Below are 23,751 nucleotides of genomic sequence, written 5' to 3' on the forward strand. Positions count from 1 at the left end.
ACGGCAACTTGTTATGCTACAAACGTAACATGATTCAAATGGCTGGTTCAAATGGCACTGAGCACTTTGGGACTTAACTGCTGAGGTCATCAGTCCCGTAGAACTTAGAACTACTTAAACCTAACTAACTTAAGGACATCACACACATCCATGCCCGACGTAGGATTCGAAACTGCGACCGTAGCGGTCGCGCGGTTCCAGACTTATAGCGCCTAGAACCGCTCGGCCACCACGGCCGGCGCTACAAATGAAGAAATGTGCGATGCTGTTGAGGTGGCGTTTCGCATGTTAACACTGGACACGCTTAAAAATGTGCCAATGGGAACATGTTGGCGTATGGAAATGTCTGTACAGAATGACGGGGAATGTATCAATATACTGGATACTTAGTACGTAACTAAGTACATGTTCTAAAGCAAATCAGATCAGTTAGCATTCGACACTAGAGTTGCAGGAACTTCTCGCCCAGCGTGTATAATAAGAATAACAGGATCTCTAAGTTTCACCAATCATGTCTTCTTCACAAACGTGTCGAAGTTCCTTTTATAATACAGGATGTGATCTAAACTCTTTTTGTTATAGAAATAAGTGATCCACCGTTCCACGGAATGAAATCTAGTCGATTTTCTAGTGGTAACATTAAGAATATAATTCTAGAGCTTTTTAGATCTGTCACCACCACCATCATCATGACTAAAAACTAATGACCGACGATAAGGTTTTATAGGGACAAGTAATATTAGCAATTTCCAGTTCTAGCTTATTGGAAGCGCACGCAGGTAACTTTATTAGGTTTAAAATTCTTATTTCCACAAAAATGGCCGGCCAGAGTGGCCGAGCGGTTCTGGGCGCTACAGACTGGAACTGCGCGACCGCTACGGTCGCAGGTTCGAATCCTGTCTCGCGCATGGATATGTGTGATGTCCTTAGGTTAGTTAGGTTTAAATAGTTCTAAGTTCTGGGGGACTGATGACCCCAGCAGTTAAGTCCCATAGTGCTGAGAGCCATTTGAACCATCCACAAAAATAACTCATTATTTGAATATTTTTAGCATGGTGTAGCAAACGAAAAATGTAATGATATTAAATTTCAGCCTCCAGTTGCATAAGCAACGACACTCTTCCTAGGTTTCGGCTATAATAAAGTAGCCTTCTTCAGAAATGTTACAATATAAAATTAAATTAAAACATGCCAGAGCTTGGCATTGTCGAACTTAAAACGTTAGTACTACAGCACATAGTCATAAGACTGCGTACTTCTACTAATGTTTTGCTGGTAGGTCACATCAACGGTCTAAGCAGTTGGCCCGCTTATATACGTCACCTGGGGGGTAGTAGATGCACTGATAATGGTTTGAACGCCGTCCGACAACAGGTCGCATAGTGACTTAGCTATCAGAGCGCCATTTGCGTCTATCATTTAATAAGGAATGCTCTTCATCTACATCTACTTCTACACTCCGCAAGCCACCCAACGGTGTGTGGCGGAGGGCACTTTAAGTGCCACTGTTCTTACCTCCCTTTCCTGTTCCAGTCGTGTATGGTTCGAGGGAAGAACGACTGCCGGAAAGCCTCCGTGCGTGCTCGAATCTCTCCAATTTTACATTCGTGATCTCCTCGGGACGTGTAAGTAGGGGGAAGCAATATGTTCGATACCTCATCCAGAAACGCACACTCTCTAAACCTGGACAGCAAGCTACACAGCGATGCAGAGCTCCTCTCTTACAGAGTCTGCCACTTGAGTTTGCTAAACATCTCGGTAACGCTATCACGCTCACCAAATAACCCTCTGACGAAACGTGCCGCTCTTCTTTGGATCTTCTCTATATCCTCCGTCAACCCGGTCTGGTACGGATCCCACACTGATGAGCAATACCCAAGTATAAGTCGAACGAGTGTTTTGTAAGTCACCTCCTTTGTTGATGGACTACATTTTCTAAGGACTCCTCCAATGAATCTCAACCAGGCACCCGCCTTACCAACAATTACTTTTATATGATCATTCCAATTCAAATCGTTCCGCACGCATACTCCCAGATATTTTACGGAAGTAACTGCTACCAGTGTTTGTTCCGCTATCATATAGGCATACAATGAGTGATCCTTCTTTCTATGTATTCGCAATACATTACATTTGTCTATGTTAGGCGTCAGTTGCCACTCCCTGCACCAAGTGCCTATCCGCTGCAGATCTTCCTGCATTTCGCTGCAATTTTCTAATGCTGCAACTTCTCTGTATACTACAGCATCATCCGCGAAAAGCTGCATAGAACTTCCGACACTATGTACTTGGTCATTTATATATATTGTGAAAAGCAATGGTCCCATAACACTCCATGTTGCACGCCAGAGGTTGCTTTAACGTCTGTAGACGCCTCTCCATTGAGAACAACATGCTGTGTTCTGTTTGCTAAAAATCTTCAATCCAGCCACACAGCTGGTCTGCTCACAGCCAGAAGGCTCAGTATGGTGCAAGTGTGTGGAACAAGCAGATAACCATGCCACTCCGAAGCACTTGTGATTCATACAGCCAACTGAGCGAGTTTGAAAGGGGTCAGAGTGGTGGGGTGGTTCTTTTAGAGAGCTGCCACATAAGTTTGATGTGCTGCGTCAGTTATGAAATGATGCTGGTACCAGTGGTCACGTGAACATTCTCACACCCGTAGACGAGTTTCTGGACGTCCATGCTGCACAGACACGCACCAGGATCCTCGATTGTAAGGGCAGCAGTGGCAGACCGTACTTGCGAACCAGTTGTTAGCAGTGGGGTTATGGACAGGCAAACCTGTTGCCCGGATTCCACTCACACCGCATCACCGATGTGCATGGCTCAACTGCTACCGTCAGAGGATCATTTGGAAAATGGACTGGCACGCCGTGGTCTTCAGCGATGAAAGTAGATTCTGCATCCACGCGAGTGATGGTCGTTGGTGCATACGATTTAGACCTGGAGAGCATTGTGTCGTAGTGCATTTGTCCAAGACACACTGGTCTGGGTGCGATAAACTACAACTCAAGTTTACCTTTGGTGTTTCTGGAAAGGAAGCTAACCAGCGCTCGGTACGTGCAAAGTGTTGTTAGATCCGTTCTTTTGCCGTTCTTGCAAGAGGAACGTGGTGTGTTGTTCCAACAGGATAATGCTCGCTCACACACTGCCTGTGAAACTCTATGTGCTCTATAAGATGTGCAGTGGCTTCCCAGGCCAGCATGATCTCCAGACTTGTCTTTAATCGAGCACATGTAGGATTTCATGGGACGAGATGTGACTCGTGCCACTCGTCAGTCAACAATTGTTCCGTAACTACAAGAACAGGTAGACCAGTCGTAGAACAACGTATCCCAGGGCAGTGTTCGCCATCTGTACAATCGGCTGAATGCCTCAGAGCCTCCGAATGGAGGCTGCACCACGTACTAATATAGGGTTTCAGCATGTACCTCAGAACCGCATGTGGCCCTAAATGTCTGTAAATCTAATCATTTCATGTACTCCATACGCACAGTTGCAACAATAAATCTTGAGCGAATTGGAAACTTCTAAGAGAGTGTACTAATTTCTTTTCCGACCTTATATATTTAATGGAGTAGGATCTTCAACGGAGATAGAAGAACCATAGTTATACGATATGGCGGATGTTTAGAAACAATAAATGACGAGAATTAATCCTAGAGCAGACAGGCGTGTAGTCTTGTGCGTTATCAGGTTGCAGTAACTGCTTCTAGACTGCTCGCAGGATTTTCAGCGGAATTATAAAACTTCAGACCTCGATTTCTCGGAAGCGCTTGACAAAAACGTCGTGCTAGGTCTGTATTTGCTGCACTCAACTGTACCGTGTGCAAAAACGAAATTGCAGATACAGGGTGCGTCAAAAAATGTATACACACTTTGAACTGTCATAGACAATTTATTTCCCGTTCTACAGGGTTAAATATCTGTGAGAAAGAAATGTTATGTTTTTTCAACAGGTGGCAGCAGTGGCAAGGAAGTAACTGCAACATGGCGGACGTGAGTTTGAGCTTTGAAGCGCGGAAGCAGATAATTAAGTGATACTGGAAGTTTGAGAATGTAGCTGCGGTTCGAAGACAGTGGAGAAGTGAGTATGGTACAGAACCACCTTGAAAGTTAACAATTACACGTCTACGAGAGAAATTCGAAATTTATGGAACAGTGTGTGATGTGCATAAAGGTCGATCAGGGCGACCTCGTACAGCTAAAAGTGATGATTCCATAACTACGGTCTTGGAACTGTTTCAGCGTTCGCCTCAAAAATCTTCGGGCAAGCGGCACGTGAGAGTAATGTAAGTGCTAGTAGTGTGCTACGCATTCTTAAAAAGGCAAGTTTCATGTGTACATTCCAAGGCTGGTGCAACAGCTAAGTGACGACGATCCAGATCGAAGGTTAGAATTTTGTGAATGGGTTCAGGAGATGGTGAGACGTGAACCGGGATTTATAGGTAGCATAATTTGGTCGAATGAAGCCCAATTCAAACTCAATGGAACTGTCAATAGGCACAATTGTGTGTACTGGGCTGAAGATAATCCTCACATTACAGTTGAAAAGGCTGTGAATTTGCCTGGTGTAAATGTGTGGTGTGGTTTGTCTGCAAGGGGACGACTCATTGGGCCTTTCCGCTTTGAAGGTACTGTTACTGGTGAAACGTACCTAACAATGCTTGCTGACTCCATTCGTGCATTATACGGTAATTATGAGTGTTATTTCCAACAAGATGGCGCCCCGCCGCACTATCATAGGAATGTACGAGCATACCTGGATCACAATGTGCCAGCCCAGTGGATAGGATGCAGGGGACCAATCTACACTCCTGGAAATGGAAAAAAGAACACATTGACACCGGTGTGTCAGACCCACCATACTTGCTCCGGACACTGCGAGAGGGCTGTACAAGCAATGATCACACGCACGGCTCAGCGGACACACCAGGAACCGCGGTGTTGGCCGACGAATGGCGCTAGCTGCGCAGCATTTGTGCACCGCCGCCGTCAGTGTCAGCCAGTTTGCCGTGGCATACGGAGCTCCATCGCAGTCTTTAACACTGGTAGCATGCCGCGACAGCGTGGACGTGAACCGTATGTGCAGCTGACGGACTTTGAGCGAGGGCGTATAGTGGGCATGCGGGAGGCCGGGTGGACGTACCGCCGAATTGCTCAACATGTGGGGCGTGAGGTCTCCACAGTACATCGATGTTGTCGCCAGTGGTCGGCGGAAGGTGCACGTGCCCGTCGACCTGGGACCGGACCGCAGCGACGCACGGATGCACGCCAAGACCGTAGAATCCTACGCAGTGCCGTAGGGGACCGCACCGCCACTTCCCAGCAAATTAGGGACACTGTTGCTCCTGGGGTATCGGCGAGGACCATTCGCAACCGTCTCCATGAAGCTGGGCTACGGTCCCGCACACCGTTAGGCCGTCTTCCGCTCCAGTGGTGTCGCGACAGGCGTGAATGGAGGGACGAATGGAGACGTGTCGTCTTCAGCGATGAGCGTCGCTTCTGCCTTGGTGCCAATGATGGTCGTATGCGTGTTTGGCGCCGTGCAGGTGAGCGCCACAATCAGGACTGCATACGACCGAGGCACACAGGGCCAATACCCGGCATCATGGTGTGGGGAGCGATCTCCTACACTGGCCGAACACCACTGGTGATCGTCGAGGGGACACTGAATAGTGCATGGTACATCCAAACCGTCATCGAACCCATCGTTCTACCATTCCTAGACCGGCAAGGGAACTTGCTGTTCCAACAGGACAATGCACGTCCGCATGTATCCCGTGCCACCCAACGTGCTCTAGAAGGTGTAAGTTAACTACCCTGGCCAGCAAGATCTCCGGATCTGTCCCCCATTGAGCATGTTTGGGACTGGATGAAGCGTCGTCTCACGTGGTCTGCACGTCCAGCACGAACGCTGGTCCAACTGAGGCGCCAGGTGGAAATGGCATGGCAAGCCGTTCCACAGGACTACATCCAGCATCTCTACGATCGTCTCCATGGGAGAATAGCAGCCTGCATTGCTGCGAAAGGTGGATATACACTGTACTAGTGCCGACATTGTGCATGCTCTGTTGCCTGTGTCTATGTGCCTGTGGTTCTGTCAGTGTGATCATGTGATGTATCTGACCCCAGGAATGTGTCAATAAAGTTTCCCCTTCCTGGGACAATGAATTCACGGTGTTCTTATTTCAATTTCCAGGAGTGTATTATCCTGCACGCTCTCCAGACCTCACGCCGCTGGATTTCTTCTTATGAGGCACAGTAAAAGATGAGGTGTACAAACGTAAACCACGTAACCCGGACAGACTTTGGAATGAGATTCAGGCGGTGTGCGCAGAAATCTCATTGGACACTTAGGTACGATGTACGGAATCAGTGGTGACTCGTACTCAGAAATGTATTGATGCTGAAGGCCGCCAGTTTGAACATTAATCACATTTGCAAAGTACATTTTTTTTCCCCAATTGGACTTTAAGCTTTCTATTTCCAGAAATTTAACATTGTAGAACGGGAAATAAATTTTCTATGACGCTTCAAAGTGTGTATACATTTTTTGACGCACCCTGTATATGCCTAAATACCAGAGAAAATGTCCCTGACCACTGCTAGGAGGGATACTTTATGGACTACAGTCGTGAAGGAGGGAGGGGGCGGGTAGATTTTTGGCAGTCGCGGTAGCCACTAGCGCAGGTGCTGCCTAGCCTCGAGCCCGTGATCGCCGGACGTGTCACGATACACCGTTACGGCCGCAGTCCGGGTGTGCCGCCAGAGGAGGTGCTGCAGTTACGCGCTATGGCGATGGCTTCCATCTCAACACCCACAACAATGAGCCGCAGTTTACCTACGCCACACAGCTAGCTTTAATGTTGGTTGGAAAACACGACTGAGTAAGATACTGGTTTCTAACATTCCTCATGTTGTTCTTTTTCTTCTTTCGTTTCAGCCTCCCAACGGCCAAGCATCTCACTATCCTGTTTTTCTCCCAGAACCTCTTCATGCCTTCCTTTCCTCTCTGCCGCTCTTCTTCCGAGTGCCCCAGTTTCCTTTTCTCTAGTCTTTCCGGCCTTTTCCGTATCATTCTCTATCGTCGATCTCTGACGTATTACTGGGTGTGAATTTGGTTCTCAGTCGGCCCATTGTGGCCGAGCGGTTCTAGGCGCTTCAGTCTGGTACCGCGCGACCGCTACGGTCACTGGTTCCCATCCTGCCCCGTGCATGGATATGTGTGATGTTCAAATGGTTCAAATGGTTCTGAGCACTATGGGACTGAACTTCTGAGGTCATCAGTCCCCTAGAACTTAGAACTACTTAAACCTAACTAACCTAAGGACATCACACACATCCATGCCCGAAGCAGGATTCGAACCTGTGACCGGAGCGGTCGTGCGGTTCCAGACTATAGCTCCTAGAACCGCTCCGCCACTCCGGCCGGCTATGTGTGATGTCCTTAGGTTAGTTTGGTTTAAGTATTTCTAAGTTCTAGGGGACCGATGACCTCAGATGTTAAGTCCCATAGTGCTCAGAGCCATTTGAACCCTTTGGAACTTTGTTCTCCAGTTTTCCTTATCTTCCATCTTGATCCCCAATTCTAAGCAATCCTTCCTGAGCTCAAAACCGACTTGTCTGTAATACGCCTTTGGGCACCCTATCCATATGCATCCTGACCACAGATCTCGCAAGTAATATTACTCATTTCCGTATTGTCCTCCTGCTTCTAAACAGTTCCTCGAAATGTACATCCACCTCTCACCACCTCTTTTACGGTCCAGTATTTTACTTAGTACTCTTCTCTCTTCTTTCTCTGGCTATTCTGCACCGCGTCTTTCTAGTGCTATCATCTCAGTCGCCTATACTATGCCATTCCTCCCAGTTTTGACGTTGTTGTTGTTGTTGTGGTCTTCAGTCCTGAGACTGGTTTGATGCAGCTCTCCATGCTACTCTATCCTGTGCAAGCTTTTTCATCTCCCAGTACCTACTGCAACCTACATCCTTCTGAATCTGCTTAGTGTATTCATCTCTTGGTCTCCCTCTACGATTTTTACCCTCCACGCTGCCCTCCAATACTAAATTGGTGATCCCTTGATGCCTCAGAACATGTCCTACCAACCGATCTCTTCTTCTGGTCAAGTTGTGCCACAAACTTCTCTTTTGACGTAGCGACATATATTTGAGTGTATTTGGTTTTACAGAACGCTGACACTTGCTACATTTGTACATTGTTTCACCAGCCTTGAATAAGCATATGTAGGTCTTTATTCGCGTCAGTAGTTTTGCTAGTTCTACATCTATGACCTTAATGTAACTGAAACCAACCCAGGTAAATGTCCTCTAGATTTTGTAACTTACTTCGTCCATGTGGAATGTCGTTTGGGAAGTCCGTTTATGACATAAAACATAAATCAAAAGAATTATTGTTGTCAGCTATTTACCACTATTCAAGTTGGTTTGTGAAATCTATGAATCTAGAAACATGGCTTCAGACTTCCCGAAAAATGTGAGTTACGCAATCCCGAAGATAGCAAGAGCAGGTAAAAACGAGAACTATCACACAATCAGCTTGAAAACTCAGACACCCACGTTGTTGAGAAAAATAATATACAACAGACTGGAAAAGATGATTATCTGTTAAGACAACGATCATTTTGACTTCAGGAAACGTCTAGGCACCAGAGAAGAAGTTGTAACGATAATGGAAGCGTTTCCAAGATATATCAACTCATTCATAGGATTTGTTGACCTTCGAAAACATTTCGACAACATAAAATGGTGCAAGACGTTCGAAATTCTGAAGAAAATAAAGGTAAGCTATAGGGAAATACAGGTAAAAAACAATATGTACAAAAACCAAGAGGAAAAAATAAGAATGGAAGACCTAGAACGCTTTACACGTGTTAGAAATGATAAAAGACTGATATGTAGTCTTCTGCCTCTACTATTGAGCCTTGACATCGAAGAAGCGCCGACGGGACTAAAATATAGATTCAGTAGCGGGATTAAAATTCATCAGCGCATCTAGTGATGGCGACAGGATCTATTTCTGAAATATTGAGCCTCTGAGTACCACCAACCGTGGATTATTTTGATTTAAAATTCCCAGGGCGAAACTAAAAAATCACGGTGTGACATTGCCGAAGAGTTGTACATTTATATTCTGCTAGTAACTTCCAGTATAAATGTATCACGAAAGTCTGATTGAAACAAATTAATGTATATCGAAATTGTATCTGTCTTTACTGAATCTCCTTGAAATTGGCAAATTAACTAAAGTGAACATACACTGTATACAGGTCACATTAAAGAAGAGGGTATTTTGAAACTTAACCACACCACGAGCTATGTTTACCCGTATGGGCAGACACGTGATAGCAGCTGATATTATCGCACGTGCAGTAGCTTACTCACTCAACGTCACTCACCACAACAAAGCTACTGATACGTGTGCGCAGCTGCGGGTAGCAGTTAATTCATTACAAATATTAGGATTTGTAATACAAATGATTGGTGAAGCTGAACGTAATAAAGGCATCAGTATCAAAATAGCAGAGTGTGGGATGACGTGGTGGAGAGAACATTTGTGCTAAGAAGTTAAGAAAAATAATGGATATTATATGAATGAACGAAGATCAGGTCACTATACGAAACTTCGTCAGGATTTCTTTAATCGTAGGAAAATACACAAAAGTGTTTTACGAATACGCCTCGGTGTAAATTAATCGTTGTTATGAGCTAGAAGGTAGAAGTGAGATGTCCAAACACTAACAACTTGAAACTCGAAGAGGGAGATCGAGAATAAGTCAAACAGAATTCCAGTACTGGCTGAAGATACATGTAGGACGGTGGAATAGAGCTATCTCTTCGTCTCTCTCCATTGTTATTAGAATAGGTGACACGACAACTGCCATGATGTTGTGACAAGGACAATAGTAGTTGGCACGCTTTCTGGGTCGATGGCTAGCTGCTGCCCTGTCTGGAGCCTAATAGGCGCTGTCCACCCACAGGGGTGAGGTAACAGCCCCCTTCAGGCAGAACACGGCAGCTGCGTGACGTGAGCCGGTACTGTACGCTGCTATTGTAGACCACAACGCTGATTGCTATAGCGTAATGCACCCATAGGGAGATAGCTAAGTGACTTATCCCATCAGACACAAGGAAATAGCTTCCTGTCTACAAACCGCGCAAGCGACTGCTGAGGAGATGTACGAAAAGATATTGTAAAATTAGTTAAATATGAAGTTTATCGAAGAAGAGCTCCTAGTTAACATGAAAGCCTTAAACCTTTCTTTGTTTCAAGTTTGAACACTTGGTGCTAGGGAATTTTTGGGACTGTAGTGCATTGTTAGTAGGCTGTAATGGAATTGTAAAAACTTTGAGGTTCGCCGATGACATTGTAATTCTGTCAGGGACAGCAAAGGACTTGGAAGAGCAGTTGAACCGATGGACAGTGTCTTGAAAGGAGGGTATAAGATGAACATCAACAAAAGCAAAACGAGGATAATGGAATGTAGTCGAATTAAGTCGGCTGATGCTCAGGGGATTCGATTAGGAAATGAGACACTTAAAGTAGTAAAGGAGTTTTGCTATTTGGGGAGCAAAATAACTGATCATGGCCGAAATAGAGAGAATGTAAAATGGCAAGGAAAGCGTTTCTGAAAAAGAGAAATTTGTTGACATCGAGTACTGATTTAAGTGTCAGGAAGTCGTTTCTGAAAGTATTTGTATGGGGTGTAGCCACGTATGGAAGTGAAAGATGGACGAGAAATAGTTTAGACAAGACGAGAATTGAAGTTTTCGAAATGTGGTGCTGCAGAAGAATACTGAAGATTAGATGGGTAGATCACATAACTAATGAGGAGGTATTGAATAGAATTGGGGAGAAGAGGAGTTTATGGCACAACTTGAATAGAAGAAGGGATCGAGGGATCACAAATTTAGTACTGGAGGGCAGCGTGGAGGGTAAAAATCGTAGAGGTAGAACAAGAGACGAATACACTAAACAGATTCAGAAGGATGTAGGCTGCAGTAGGTACTGGGAGATGAAGAAGCTTGCACAGGATAGAGTAGCATGGAGAGCTGCATCAAACCAGTCTCAGGACTGAAGACCACAACAACAACGGAACTGTCATAAAGTATGATAATAAGAAAATATACGATTTTAATTTTCAGTTTCTGTTTCCCACTTACTATGGGGGTTCTTGTCCACTATAGCCCAGCGGTTCTTGTGACAATGAGGGTATCACAGCTCTACCAGTTTTGAAAAGTTTTCTCAGTGAAGTCTTATGTCTGACTTCGACAAATGAAATAGTTCAAATGGCTCTAAGCCCTATGGGACTTAACATCAGAACTACTTAAACCTAACTGACCTAAGAACAGCGCACACATCGATGCCCGAGGCAGGATTCGAACCTGCGACCGTAGCAGCAGCGCGGTTCCGGATTGAAGTGCCTAGAACCGCTCGGTCACAGCGGCCAGCTCCACAAATCAGAGCGACTAAAATACAGCGTAGTAAACCTGCCTTTTCAGAAATAATGTAACAGTTTTGAAATCCCTGTTTCATTTACTAATGGCATTCTGTACCAGTTTTATTCCTCTGTATATAGACGCCTGTCATAGTGTTACTAAGTGAAGAAAATGTGCGACATATCATTAAAAATAAGTCTACAGCCTTCAGTTTATTTCTTTTCCTCTCCGTCCAGCTGCTTCGAGCTGTCCTTGCAAAAACTTATTAACTGATTCTTCTATTCTTTATTTTTATTTCTTGTCTGTTTTTATTAGTAGTCCGCAGCTCGTGGTGGTGCGGTAGCGTTCTCGCTTCCCACGCCCGGGATTTTCTCTGCCTCGTGATGACTGGGTGTTGTGTGCTGTCCTTAGGTTAGTTAGGTTTAAGTAGTTCTAAGTTCTAGGGGACTGATGACCATAGATGTTAAGTCCCATAGTGCTCAGAGCCATTTGAACCATTTTTTTTATTAGTACACTATTTTATGTGGATAATTTTATTACAATTTATTTTCAGGCCTTCTTTAAATTTCCTGTATTAACTTCTTCCACACGAAATTTATCTGTACTTCCTATGCTCTTAGTTACCCTGTTCCCTTTCAAAAATATTCAGTATTGTTTTCAGTTTACTGTCAGAGGTGCTAAGCTCAGAAACAATACGCTCACTTCTGGATGTTTTAATAGTTCCCTTAGTGTAGTACGGCAGTTTTTACAATATTTGACTGCTTCTGGGTAATATATCCATTTCCCTTTCCCGGCTACAGGATACCTGCATCTCTAAGCCGTGATTTTTTACATGCTGTAACTACTTGTGCGTCATGATCAGAAAAGCATTTCTTAACGGGATAAATATTTTTTTGATGAAATTTTTCTTCATCTGTGAAAATATTGTGTAAGTGTGCTATTTTCCTGTTGTACACGACAGAAAAGTCAATAACTGTTGTCAAATTTAAAGAACCGAATAGTACTTCAAGGGCATTCTTTCTATCACGATCTTTCAGAAAATATACACTGAAATCCCCACAAATAATAATTAGCTCTCCTCCATTTTCCAGATAGCATCACAAAGGTTCCAAGTTTATTTTTAAGAATAACTGAAAATTTCCCACGGGTGACCTATACACGGGTACAGTTAATGAAGTACCATTATTTGGTTTAAGCTCACAGGCACTATTTTCTGTATGTTTCTCTACACAAATTTTTTAGTTTAAAAGTTTTCCACACTCATGGTTGTTTAAAATTTATTTGCGAAATTTATATACATAATAGCTTTAACATACTAATAACTGCAAATCACAGGAAACACTCAAGTTATGTAGGTCACTAACATATTTATGTGATATTAATATATTAACATAATACACTTAAAATTACATTAAAATGCTAAACCTGTGCACCAGGAAAATGCAGTCTATAATTGCGTAATCGCGATACGGACTTAGGTTTTAAAAGAAATAAAAGGTAGAACATTAAACCTTTAATTCCCCGAGTAGATAAAGTTGTACTGTACGTATACAGCATGGAGGAAACGAGAACCACCAACGTTCTGTACTAATACTTACGCATACATCATGACTTTTTGTCTAAGACTAGAATATGCCAAAACCGGCACTTAATGAATATTTGAATATTTTATTTTCTCGAAAAATACGTTAAAGTAGGTGTTAAGTAAATTCTTTACCACTTAGTGTTAACTTAATTAATAGTTATTACAAAATTAACCACTTACCTTTACGGGATCTGCATTCGAGCATCTGCCATATCGGTCACTATATTTTTATACTGAACTCTGATAGACAAATATGTATTAAGAGCCTACATTAGTGGACTCGTCTAAGTAGTTGCTGCTTCTGTAACTGTTATCAAATTTTAGTAGCTGTGACAGCGGAAAAGCGTGTGATTCGCGTGACTTGAAACAGTGGCAGTATCAGCTGCATTTCACGCACTCCGAATCCTGTAATTAGTTTCTCTTACTACCAACTATAATCGAGCTAATTACGTGAATAGCAATACGCTGAGATTGTGCAGTTGTATAGCGTGGCGTAATTCCATAATCTGATGTACAGACGGCATTCCAATTTAATCCCGCGTGAGTGTTTCAGTGTCAAGTTAACTGAAATCAGGTGTACATAAGTACAAACTATGCAGCGTAATGGCGTTCACTATACGAAGCTATCCCATCAGCATCAACACGGAATTTGCGCAGAGCCCCTACACATTAACCGTGGAGGAACAGCTTCTGTTGCAACAAGCATTCGCGGAACAACAGGGAAATTGCAAGCTATTGTTAAATTTTTCCACTAGACTACACACTTCGCTGTGTTCTTACGTAATACTTCAAATGAAAACAATTTCTAAGGTCGTATGACTTCCTTGCAAGAATCCAACTAAATCACTTTCATTATGGAAACCAACTACTCTGTTTCTGCAGGTATACGCCTGTTATCATCTGTGTAAAAGATACACAGGAACCTGAGCCGTATTCACCACTTCACGAATGTATGGTTATTATGAAGTCAAGATACGAAAATATGGTAGAAGACTGTCGGCATTAGAGACCAAAAGCTGTTTATATGTCTAATAAACGAATGATTAGTACCGATATGACAGAATTTGATGACACTCTAAGCGTATTTTCCTTCATGTTAGACGTACTGACTAAATTATCTAAAGATGTGAGTAACCCTTCTTGGCCTTTGGAGACTTTGTATAATTAGTATGTAGGATTAGTTCCTTAGGTAGTCTCTAGCTATGAGTGCAGAGGACCAAAATGTAAACATTAGGACAACTCCACCATGTTTCAAGAATGGTGAAGTGGTCGTACAGAGCTGAAAAAATTTGTTTTTGAAGTAGTCCACCCTCGGCAAAACTCAATTTCTAGTTTTATTCTATTACCCAAACATGTTTCGCTGATGTTTCAGCATCATCAATGAACTTATATTTTCTGTCTATTAAATAACAGGAAAAATGCTCCTTACTCTTGTACATATACAAATCGAACCTTTAAGAAAGTATCTACTAAGTTGAAAAACAGAAAACTTAGGATATATACCTTTTTACCGCCTGCTGCGGTTTTCCCGATTTTTTTATATTTTGCGCAACAGTTGTTTTTGCTTTTATATTTTGTCGTCTGCAACCATATAGAACTTAATGTAGAAAAGTTACCTACTTCGAAACTTTATGACTTAGAAGTTGTTGTTAGGCGTAACGTTAGTTAACTCTAGGAGGAAGCTTATGTGTTTGTGCCTGGGCATGCAAAATGCTTCACTTATTAACTTTCGCTCCAACTGGTTACAAACTACAAAACCAATATGGCGGACAGTTGAAGAGTTTAATGTGTTTTGTGCTAGAGTTTTGGAAGTTCATGATATATATCTTCCAGTGAGTCCATGTGTAGATATAAATGTGTGTGTTTGTATGTATGATTGTGCGAGCGTGTTTGTGAAAGGGTGTTGGTTTTGATTTAACTACATTATTTATTTAATTATTTGTGTGTGTGTGTGGTTGTGTGTGTGTGTGTGTGTGTGTGTGTGTGTGAGTGTGTGTGTGTCAGAGTACTGTAAGCAAACGTGGACAGAAGGGTTTCACCTCTCATGGGGCTCGCCACTCTTTGGCGGGTTCGTGCTTGGCTTGATAAAATGCGCTCCCCTGCCACTTTGTACACATTGCGCCCAAGTTTTAACTGTCTGCCACTTCCTGATCGAATGCCCATTTTTTAACCTTTGACAATCCCGCTTGGGTCTGTCGTCTGAATTGTCGGCGTCTTAGCAAAAGACACACGGGGTGTCGACCGCGTTTTACTTTTTATCTGTCAAAGCAATATGGTGAAGGCCACTTCATTTTTAGTTTTGGACCTCCGCTTCTGTATGGTGACTTTTGAAGTCCTTTCTCCACGTCCATGTTTTTAGCTGTCTTGCCTTCCATCAATTGAGACTGACTTATAGACGTTTTTTACTCTGTGTTCGTGATCTATAGTTTTTATTTGGGCGCGTGTGACCCCAGTTGTTTTTGGCCCTAAAAGAAAACAAAACAAAACAGAAGGGTTTCAACTACAAGATGCTCAGAACTAATAAGAGTAATGAAATACAACATCCAGTTAATTACTAATTTATACCCAGTGATACGTTGCAGGCTACATGTAGGAAACAAGATACCACCGTTCTGAAGGTAATTTATGTTGATTTTTGTCCATAAGCAAAAGGTGTAGATACAGGTGTGTACCTACATAACTTAAAACGCAAGGTCCAATAAAATATAATATTATTTTCAAACAGTTACGTGAAATGGTATACAATGGTTTTTACAACACCTCTGTAGTAACGATAAAGTTTTTCAGACGACAGGACATCTTATTAAGCTAAAGACGAAGTAGTAATTATAATAATCAATTCTTTTGTAGTACGACGAAGTTTCAGTACAATAGCCAAACAGAGAAGAAAAGATAGACAACGAATAAGTAACAATAAAAGTAAGATCATGGAGATGATATCTGGTTGAGAGGTTACTGAAAGCCAACAACCTTTTTCGTGCTTGAGAGAATCGACGGTTCTTTACTGCCTTTCATACCAGAAAGTCAACAGAGAAAAGCTGGTACATTAGAAACTTTGATGGTTAAGGAAGCATTGACAATTAAGTAAGTAAGATGCAGTATTAAAGTGAATGTTCAGAGGGAATACAGTATGAGCTTGCTCCCGACTATTAGAGCTTTCAGTTAATTGGCAGAACGTTGCCGTGAAATATTGGCCAACCTGTTTTCGTTTTGGATGTACCGACAGACAATTTGCATTAACAAAGGGTACATTAAGGGAAGCATTGCATGCTGCCATTAGAATCTGTTGTAAGCAGGCGGTAAACCAGCTTCCAATGTATCAAGTCAGGGCCAAAGTAACATACACGTTTAAAAGGCTCGAAAATGAAACACACGACTCTCCTCGTTTCTTTGGCTTTTGAACTGAGATGTAGGTATCAAGAAAAGAGCAACATGCATTTCCACAATGTTTAAAAAAAAGTTACCAAACCTTACGGCAAATGAGAAGAAGTAGATAATACATAAATGACCTGAGCTCAGTGGAGGTACATCATTAAGTGAAATTACAGAACCAAACCCATGCATGGCCATCGCCATTAAATTTTAACAATCACACCAAATCATGTGAAATGATAATTTCGGCCATTCCTCTCACAGTATCATAGTTGCTTCTCCGCTTTCTATCGAGAGAGGAAATTCTTGTAAAGTTTCGTCTCACGCTGTTGTAAACTCCGATGGACAAGTGGACGTATGATAGCCATTAATTATAAAAGTAGCCGTTTCTTGTTATTATACTCCAGTATAAAACTTTTATTACTATCTTTCCTTTGGACTTCACCGCCGACGCACAAAACCCTTACGTGGTGTGCTGTGGACATCACAGCAACGGCGGTAGTAAGCGCAGCTGTTAAAAAGACCAGTATCCATTTTACGACACTCTCGCCAGTTGATGGCACTTCTCTTTAATAGCGCCCTTCGTGCTAACGTAAATATCAAAGTTTTCTACCACATAAACTCAAAAGGTGTCAGGAAGAACGCGACTATGACCAAGGCAGTCCAATTTTTCTCTTCTTTGTTCCGCGAAGGGACAGCAGACTCTAGTAAAATTATGAACAACAACGTGATACGGAAGAAGCCGATTAGTGACTATTATTTCATTATGCTGAGCTAGACGAATTTAGCCACCTTTTTGAGGAGTTTGTTGGCTTTTACAATTCTCATCGCAGTCTAATTACGTATACATTCGCAGATTTTGCTTGTCAACACCAGCAAGATATCATGCAGCAAACACTTGCCGCTCCGTGTTTAGTTTTGTCTCTCACACTGCTCTAGAAACTGCTACAACACGCCACTGCTTTAGCATTCGGTATTTTCCATTCGTTCTCTCTGACTGAAAGTATCGCTGCAGATACTGTGAAGTCCTACAGTTAGGATTTTAAGCTAAGCAAGAGCTTACAGAAGCGATCAGTGTGTGACGCGGACAAGGCAACTTCGGATTAATGTCGAGAAATGTCTGCACTGCAATAAAAAACTGTATTGCGATGCCAGGACTCATTAACATTAAAGGGAGACAGAATTGTTTTTGTAGCTAGTATACGCAGAAAACGTTGCAAACACAAGACGCTGGCCAAATCATTTCACGATTTTTGTATATGAAAAGAGGAAAACCGCCGGAGTCGTAGGAAAAACAGATATCATGTCTAACAAACAAAACATTAAAATGTAATCTGAACCAGAAAGACAAAAATTAGTGAACAGATGGCTGCACATGAGCGTTTCGTAACGAGTACTGCACACAAGTTCCGACATTAGAATCACACACACACAAGGCTATAAAAGAAACGGCCTGACAAATGTGCAACATCAACGTCAGGGTACACACTGAAAATACCACATTTTGTTGTGGGTATCAGAAGATGAGCCAAATTTTTAAGGAGACCTTAATGTGCCATGCAACATCGTTCTTCAGTCATCTAGAAAACCTATGATTCAAATAACTTTTAGCATATTATCTCAATAAAGAACTTTGCAAATAGTTAATGAAACGTATTTTCAGTAATAAACTTAATTATGAGACGTAGGCTTATTCAAGAGGAGGTACCAATAACTTACGCGTTACCCGTACTAACGTACTGAATGTTTAATTGAAACCTATCGTGCCTCTAACTGAGAATAAACAGTAACATATTGTCTTTTTTCTTAGCTTCCATTCAATCGGAAACCTATCTGTAACCACTTTCAATAATTGGGGCTCATCTTCAAATGATAATGCAACAAAAATTTCGTTCTTTTTTTTTCCTCCTGAAAATAGAGATTATTGTGATACTGAAGACAAATTGTAATAAGAATTTCCCACGTTGAAAACGGTTACGTAAATATGAGAATAAACTGAGAACCGTCGCAATTGGCAATAATTTCGTGTGCTAGCTGGTAGCGAGTTACGTATGAGTAACAGAAAGTTCAGCTTCAGAATTTGTGTTCACGACTCAACACTAATACCATAACAATCGTTCTAGTAAGTAATCGGTACCCTCCCGTTTCGTAGATCTTGCACGAAAACTTTGATGTTATGCATTTAATGTTGAAATGACACAAGTTGATTGAAAATAAAATGGAAAGACATATTAGGGAAGAGAGGAAAGATTAGTCTTGTGCTCTGTTGACAACAAGGTCGATAGGGAAAGGTTATAGCTAGTCAATGACAGCTAGAAAATCATGACTTCTTTTAAAGAGATCCCTCTACTGATGTATCCTATTTCTGGGAAGCGTAAGTCAATATGGATGTACGTGAATGTCACGGACGTTCATATTGCTTATTTTCTTAATCACTGCACCAATCCAGACTGGTAAAATAACAGAAAACAAATGCAAGAGCTACAGGCAGCAATGTTCTATTATGAGCCATACTTATCTGAACAGAAATATTGTGTTCGTATGCAGTGAGTTGTCCGGGGAAATAATAGTGGGAATATTCTAGTTTATCATTACTGCAGACTATTTGGTCGTCACTGATTTCAGCAAATGCTGATATCAGAAAAAATCTTCATTATTTTCCCATCCTAGTGCACGTTTATTTTACAGTATTAGCTTCGACCAAAGTTGATCATTCTCAGACCTTTGTACGTCCGTAAGCAACCCGTCGTGTCCATACAGGAACTAGACAACATAAGATCTGAAGATCATCTGAAAATGAACAGCTTTGGTTTAAACTAGTCATACCATAAAATAAACGTGCATCTAAGACCGTAAAATAAATGACAAAAGGATTCATGTTCGAACATTCTTCAAACGTTTGCAAGATGTGGACAGAGGAGTTTCCAACCAGAGCAAGATGATGAGGATATTAGAGTAACAACCCGATAACCTCCGCTGAAAATCAGAACATGCACAGCAGACACAGGATACGTTAACTGTCGGGGCTATAGAACATGTTAACAATTTTAATAATATATCATATTCGAAAATGTAAAAAAATTTAATTACATGTTAGATCATAGCTAGAAGCGGACACAGGCTTTCAGGTGTACGGAACAGATGGGGAACGAACAGGATGAGATGAGTCCCAAGGCCACTGAAGGCTGTTTGCTTCTCACTGGCTGGGAGAATTATTTATCACAGTTCGAAAAGGTAACGAAGATCGAGGTCATAGGCAAGGATGACAACCTTCCGACGCACGCAGTGGATGAATTTCTAGTGGTAGCTAGGATGATAGTCAAATATTAAGACTATCGTAAGGCAAACAAAGCCTTCAAGGGAATATTTTCGACAGGTACTGCAGAGGGCTGTGTGCACCCAGAATCAATTTAGAATCGAATAGAAGCTCAGAGAGGGGTAGATTAAAGGAGAGTAAAGATCCAGCAGCTAAGTAGCAGTTTTCAGTATTCATTGGAACAGCGTTGAACGGAGACTGCCTGCCACTGTCTGAAAGAATGAAGTAAGAAGAATTTCAGTGAACAGCACGAACAAGTTATTGATTGGTATTATCTGTTGTATTATGGGGCAAGTTCCCTTGACTGAATGCATTATTTCAAAGTGTTGATGATTCACGATTAAAGCCAAGTGGCCAGTAGTTAGACCGAGTGGCAGTGAAAGCACTGATCTCTGATAAAGGTTCTTCATAGGGATTGTTGAAAGCATTTGAGATTCTGTTAAGGGGTTTTGGTTTGGCACATCAATAAACAAATGTGTTGATTAGAATAATAAACAGATTTACTAAAAGTAGTAACTTATTACTTCAGCAGATCAGTCCTGCCAACTCCACAGGAATCATCTACCTGTTGTAACCGAACACTCTCCTAGCCAATTAGAGCTTCTCCCTGTAGCCTCCGCTAGATTGACAAACAATCTATCTCTACCCATACTTCCGTTAACGTCCTGATTGCGCCATACAGATAACACCGAATCCCAAAGAAAAAGCAACTGCTAATGGAGAAATAGTGTACCAGAGCGCGACGTAACTAATATGTGGAAAATCTTTGGAAAGAAGATTCAAAAGAAGCAAAAATATTCATATACATATATTGCCACTTTAATTTTCTTAGTTACAGATACATTTCTGTTATTACATGTTTGCTTCATTTCTGTCTTTTTGGTTTCAAAGTCCACCTTGGTTCTACAGGTATTTTTTCTTTTCAAATGTCGTTTGTTTTGGGAAGTGTTAAGTCAAAAACTCCTCGTGTTTATCTTAGTTGCCTCGGTAGTAATAAATAAGCAAATCCTTTTAGTACGGAGAACACAATCGACAGTGGAATATTTCTCCGCAGTTCTAGTGTTTAGTGTGTACTGATAATTTTTCTCCCATTAGTTATTAAATCGGCTATTTCCGAGAGGGTCGCCTCAGAAAAAGCGTGTGTTAGCGAACTCACTTGAAGAGTGACGTGTTCTGACTTCCAGTTCTTATTGGACTAATATATATTGTACTTTCTCGCTACAATGCGGTCTAATCGGCACATGGCGGACTTGCAGCTGATGAAAGGACTTTGCAATGTGTCTGAAACCAGACTTTAGTCGAAAGATTTCCTGATAGAGATTTACCGAATAATAAGACCTTTCAAACAATACTTGAACACCTTGTGGAGACTGTACCTTTTGAGATAAGGTAATTTTAGTGTGAAACATCAAATACTGTTTAGAGCACCTAACTTAGAAAAAAATGTTCAAAAGTGTGTGAAATCTTATGGGACTTAACTGCTAAGGTCATGTCCCTAAGCTTACACACTGCTTAACCTAAATTATCCAAAGGACAAACACACACACCCATGCCTGAGGGAGGACTCGAACCTCCGCCGGGACCAGCCGCACAGTCCATGACTGCAGCCCCCCAGACCGCTCGGCTAATCCCGCGCGGACCTAACTTAGAAGAACCGAATACAAGAGCATATTGAGAAACATAATGACCGCAGTAGCCTGGGCGTAGCAGAAACTAAGAATTTGAGTCATGTGACAACGTGGAAAGTGTTACGATGGCAACCTCTTTATTTATAGCTTATCCAAGAATAGAAGGTCTCACTAAAACAGATTTTCAGTCCAAAAAAGATTTCATTGCTCCTGGTTACCGGGAATGTGTGTTCAGGACCAAAACTCTCTGTCAATCGTACTAGTTACTAATGAAGCAAAGAGAGTGCAGAATTTTCGCAACACTCATGTACGTACAGATGAGGATCCTTTTGCAATTTTGGAAACAATACAGCAACAACAGTTTAGCTTTATTTTATGATCTTGCGTAAAGGGAAACAGATTAATAGGACCTTTCATTTCCCATGGAACATTTGATTGAAACATTATACAGTGAGTTTTCAATGGAAAATTTAAATGCTTTGTTAGAAGATTTTCCACTTACACTTACGTCAGAACATGTGGTTCGTACACGATGGGGCTCCACCAGAGAACTGACAGCCGTAGCACAGGTACTCGCTTATTCCTGTAGCTAACGTTGCGAGTGATACGTCGTGTTTGCATCCACATGTGGACTACGTATCTGTTACTGCAGGGATTCGCTTTGTATTAACAGATGAATTTGACAATACGAACGCTAGATCTGCATGCAGGGGGTCTCAAATTTTTCGGTCAAATCAAGGTGATATTGGGTCCACAAACGGCTGTATTGAGACAGGGAAGTAATAGTCGGAAACGCATATTTATTGTGTTATGGGCATACACAGCGTACACAGCATTACAACGTAGCTCATTTTACTTGTTCAAAGTGGCTCCCGCTAATCTCAGTGCATGCATGCCAACTGCGCATTAAGTTTTATTGCACTTTATCAAAGATCACTGGTGTCTGTTGTACCAGGAGGCACGCAGTTTGGACCCTTGCCAGCAGGCTTTGACACACCAACGTCTTGACTTAAGCCCAGTAGAAAAAGTCCGGAGGTGTGAGATCCGGCGATAGCGCTGGCCATGGGGGGGGGGGGGGGGGATCTCCCCTTCCAGTCCAACGATACGTGTTCTTCACCTGCTTGCGGACATAGAAGTGAGATGGTGCACCGACGTGTTGAAATCACATCCTTTCGAAGACAATAAGGCGTAGAGTCTCCAAAAACTGTGGCATCACATCTCACAAGACACCAGCTAACGTGGATCGATCAGACGGAGAGACAGAAGACAGGGCACTATTATGTAACGCTGGACAATGCCCGCACATACATTGACATAGAATCGTTGCTGGTGGCAACTGGAGCGGGTGGCCTGCGTGTTTTCCTCAGTCTATACACGGGTGATGCGGCTGTCGAAAGCGCCATCACGTGTGAATTAGGCCTCACCTATGAACAATAAAAGTTAGTCATGGGTGTACGTTGTTTATCGCTCGCTGCCCCTTCCAGCGCCCAACAGATAACCGTGATTTTTGCGAGAGTGAAGCAGGACTGCATGCACCGTTGCAACACATGCATTGAGACTGGCGGTCGTCGCATTGAACAGTTTCTGTGATCTATGCTACTGTAATGTGGTGTACGCTGTTCATAACACAATAACTATTCATTTCAAACCATTGATTCTCTATTTCAATATAAAGGGTTGTGGATCCACGATCACCTGCTTCAATTTGAGCCAAAAACTTTGAGACACCCTGTATGATAAATGGCCGACGTCGTTAAAAGTTTTTGTAACCAATGACAACCATTTATTTTAGTATATGCCTGCCCATAACATTCTTCATTGTAATAATAGCGATTCATCTCAGCAAATTATGGCTACGTGTAGTGCCTTCAGCATTCAAAAGCCTTAAGGTGTTTTTTTATTATCACAAATAGAGGAGACTGTTTTTTTTTCTTTCTTTTCCACGGGTCAACGACATAAGCCCTGAGGCATTATGCGTTACTCAGCTATTGAATATGTAATAAAAGCTGCTTCAACTAATGTCATACAATGTCGTGCAATAGAGGAAGGTCAGCAGAAAAGAAATCGCCATTGATTCTTCATTTACTCGTATAACAATCGCGTGGAGGAAGATTCCACAGACACCTTCTCATTCCAGTTATGAGTCCATTGGAAGACTTCTACATCTTTTTATTGCGACGCCTGACTAATTGACACCATATTGAGTTCTCAGAGTCAATTATCATGTTCTGTTGTCCCAGCCTATAAATATCCGTGTTTTGCCAGAAACTTTTATCTATGATATAAAGTTCATTGGTGCATCACATATCCCCCGTAGTATTTCAATGTACGTAAACGTGAGAGTATTTCGCTACATTTGTTCGGCAAACTTGATTTTGGGTGTGCAT

The sequence above is a fragment of the Schistocerca serialis genome, chromosome 1 (genome assembly GCF_023864345.2).
Source record: "Schistocerca serialis cubense isolate TAMUIC-IGC-003099 chromosome 1, iqSchSeri2.2, whole genome shotgun sequence".
In the NCBI taxonomy this organism is placed as follows: Eukaryota; Metazoa; Arthropoda; class Insecta; order Orthoptera; family Acrididae; genus Schistocerca; species Schistocerca serialis.